Genomic DNA, 3326 nt, shown 5'->3' with positions numbered 1-3326 from the left:
ATATGGATAATGTATTCCTTTTTTGCTCCAACTCTTCAATGGAGAAAAAAACAATAAAGAAAAACATCAAGAGCAGTCTTTGGAAAAAAAAATTGGACCAAAAGGTTTCAGACAGTAGGACAGACTTAGAGGGTGGTGTCAAAAAAGAAAAGTGAAGTTACCATCAGGAAGTGAAATACACAAGAAAGGATTGGAGAAAATCAAAATGTAGGCTTACTTTAAAACGATCAAGTTGTATATATCTACAAAAAAGAAGGTTAGAAAGTCTATGCTGAGAAATAGAAAAGTTCTTTTCTCAACTTTATAAAACTTTAAGAATTGATAAGTTCTCTTATTTAGGCTGGGGAGACCCAGAGTGTTGTTTAGATCTTCTTGCTAGTTGGACTAATAAGTCCAGAAGAAAAACTATCAGACAATGATAGAAAAGAGTCTTGTTTCTCCAGACAGCTTAATAGGGTCCTAATACGCTAAGCAACCAACATAGCTTTGATTATCTCATGTCCTTAAGTAAGATCATACCTGGAATAAGTATTCATTCTAATGCAGGTCAGACTTTTTTGATAAACAGGTAAAAATTTTCAGGGTCATATCTTCCAAAATGAATTGGCATAGGATCAGGAGTAATGACACACTGAAATTGACAAGCTTGAGCTTCTATTGTTTCAGCTTGAGCTTCTGCTTGCTCAAAGACAGGTGTAGATGCATAAACTTCTAGGCATGGTCTAGTCACTAGGAGAGGACAGAGTCACAATCTTAAATGTGGGTTTCCCAAGGGCTTTTATCATGTGAATCTTTTTGTAGGAGCTGGGCCTAAAGCTATATTTTGAGATTCTGTAGTGTGAAAGAAAAAAAAATCACATTAGTCTTCTGTCCCCAAGCAAGTTAATCGCATTGGGAATTCAAAGAATCTTAGATTAAATAATAAGAATATGTTCTGCTTTTCTCCTTCTCTGAGTTGATCGTCAGAAAAAAAAATCATAAGCTTTAACATTACTTGAGTATTTTGGTTGATGTTGCAATACAGTGCTTGAATTGCCTTAATGTATAGTGCTGTAAGGTGCTTCATTTTTTATTTCTTGCTGACTAATGGACCATAATAAAAGAAGTATCTAGTTTATTATATGGATAGAGTCCAGAATCTTCTGTCTTGGATTGTTATATGTGGATGCTATTAATTTGGGCTTTCATTGCAGAAAAATAAGTTTCCTGTTAAAACTGTTTGAAAAATTAATCAAAGTATTGCTTAACTTGATTTTCAAGTGACAGCCCCATCAATGTAACGTTAAAGTTTATGTTGATTTTTTTCCCCTCTAATAGTTATCAGTGTGGTACTTTTATTTATTTCTTTCCTTGTGTTTCATGATTAGTATGATGTCAGCATAGCTCCACTGTGGGCACATTTACATGTGCAATTAGCCATAACTAGATTTACTGTGAATTGGTTTAATGTGCAGTAAGTGATTTTGGGCAGGTGTCTACAAGTGTGGGGACCTGGCACTAATTTTAGTGCCAGGTCCCTCCACCTCTGCTGTGTGTCCCTGTGGCCTCCGGGGGGAGCTCCAGCCTCTGGCCCCAGCTGCCAGCATTTGGCAGCCATATTTAAAACACAGCCCTGCACTGTAATCTCTGATCGTCCAGTTCCAGTGCTCAGCTGAGCAGCATGGCATGCACAGTGGCAGCATGTGGCAGCTCTGTTCATGCCACCTCTGTGTTCTTGAGCTATGGCTGCCCCAGCCCCTGGCCCTGGCAGTGAGGGACAGGGTGCCCCAATCCTGCTGACTGCCTTGCTCACCCTGCTGGGCTGCCGCAGTCACCGTTGCCTGGCCCACAGCCTTCTCACTCCGCCAGGCTCCCCCACACGTAGTGACAGCTCACCCACCCACTGTGCACCCTTCCAGGGTCCCCGCCACAATGCAGCTGCTACTGCCAGCCATGGTGATGATGGGCTTGAGGCCACCACTGTGAACCCCCTTTGTCCTCCTGGGCCTCCAAGCCCCACTGCCTCTGGGCCTGCTGCACCAGCCAGGATTGGTGGCAGTGCCTGGTACAACACAACTGAGACTGGGATGACAAGCAGTGATTCAATGCCTTTGGAATGACCCAGGCCACCATTTCTGACATGCTGTGCCACCCCCACCTGGAGTACCAGGACACTGGCATGCACCCAGCCCTCCCCACTAACACCCACCTGGCCCTGGCACAGCTCAAGTTGGCCACTCATGCTAGCCTGAGGTAGGTGGGGTATGTGTTTGGGGTGGGCAAGGCAACCACTGGGGAGGCCATCTTGGAGGTGTATGGCACCCTCCAGGATGTGCTGGCAGTCACTGTCCTCCGTGTCCACAACCCCGGGGCAGTGGTCACAGTTTCTGTGCACTGGGGTTCCCCAGTATACTGGGTCACTGGATGGGATGCACATCCCGGTGACCTGCCCTCCCCACAGAGACCAGCCTAACATAACTGCAGGGGGTTCCACTCAGTGGTCCTGCAGATAGTCGTTGATCACTAGGGGACTTTCACCAACATGAGCTCTGGCTGGGCTGTACTTTGACTGTGATGACATCCCTAGGATTTGGTAGATGTATAGAATTGCTTGATTGTTTGTATTGCTTATTTTCTGTTATCACTATGCATCAATAAATTTGCCTATTATTGAATGGAAAAGTCACAGTCAGTCTAAAGATGGGTGCCCTCCCCAGAATAAGGTCTCTGTGTCCTAAATCCAGAGCCAACAGACTTAGCAAGAAACTGGACATGGTGTGGGGAAAAGAGGAAAGAAACAAATGAAAGACAGAAATGAAGTTGCAAACCTGGAGACAGGAAAGGCAGTAAAGCTATTCAAAAATGTTAGAGTGAGATCGAGATGAACAAGAATATAACTTTAATTTAATAGCAGTAAAGTTTATGTTGATGGCAAATCCCCCAAAAAGAAGTATGAGAAATTGGTAATAGATTTGGAACAAATGAGAAGGATGGTAACTGAAACAATGGCAATGACTAAGCTTGGGTAGGGCATATGGAGGGTAAGAAGAGGAAAGGGCCAGATATAGGTTTGAGTGCCAACAGATATCAGATGAAAGGTGGATGAAATAATAAAAGAAAATGCTAAAGGAGTGGTGATAATTGAACAAAAAGAACCAAAAGACTATATAGGTACAAATACAGGGTGAAAAGAGACTGTAAAAGAGGAGAGTAATTACTGTATTTACCTGAATCCAAGACAACCCTGAATTTAACATGACCCCCCAATAACTAGATTGTATACATGGACAATTTACACATTTATTATAATTTTCCATGTATACAATCTAATTATGGGAGGGTTGTGT

At 42.9% G+C, this 3326-nt stretch overlaps 1 protein-coding gene across 2 annotated transcripts in view; it reads left to right on the top strand.

Moving 5' to 3' along the window:
- BANK1 (B-cell scaffold protein with ankyrin repeats 1) overlaps positions 1 to 3326 on the top strand; it is a 457231-nt gene that overhangs the window by 29665 nt on the left and 424240 nt on the right. The gene's annotated exons all lie outside the window — the stretch shown is intronic.

Source organism: Gavialis gangeticus, unplaced genomic scaffold (genome assembly GCF_001723915.1).
Source record: "Gavialis gangeticus isolate Ggan-Ray unplaced genomic scaffold, GavGan_comp1, whole genome shotgun sequence".
Taxonomy (NCBI): domain Eukaryota; kingdom Metazoa; phylum Chordata; order Crocodylia; family Gavialidae; genus Gavialis; species Gavialis gangeticus.
Note: the sequence above shows the minus strand (reverse complement) of the source record. Positions and strands in the feature narration are given on the sequence as shown.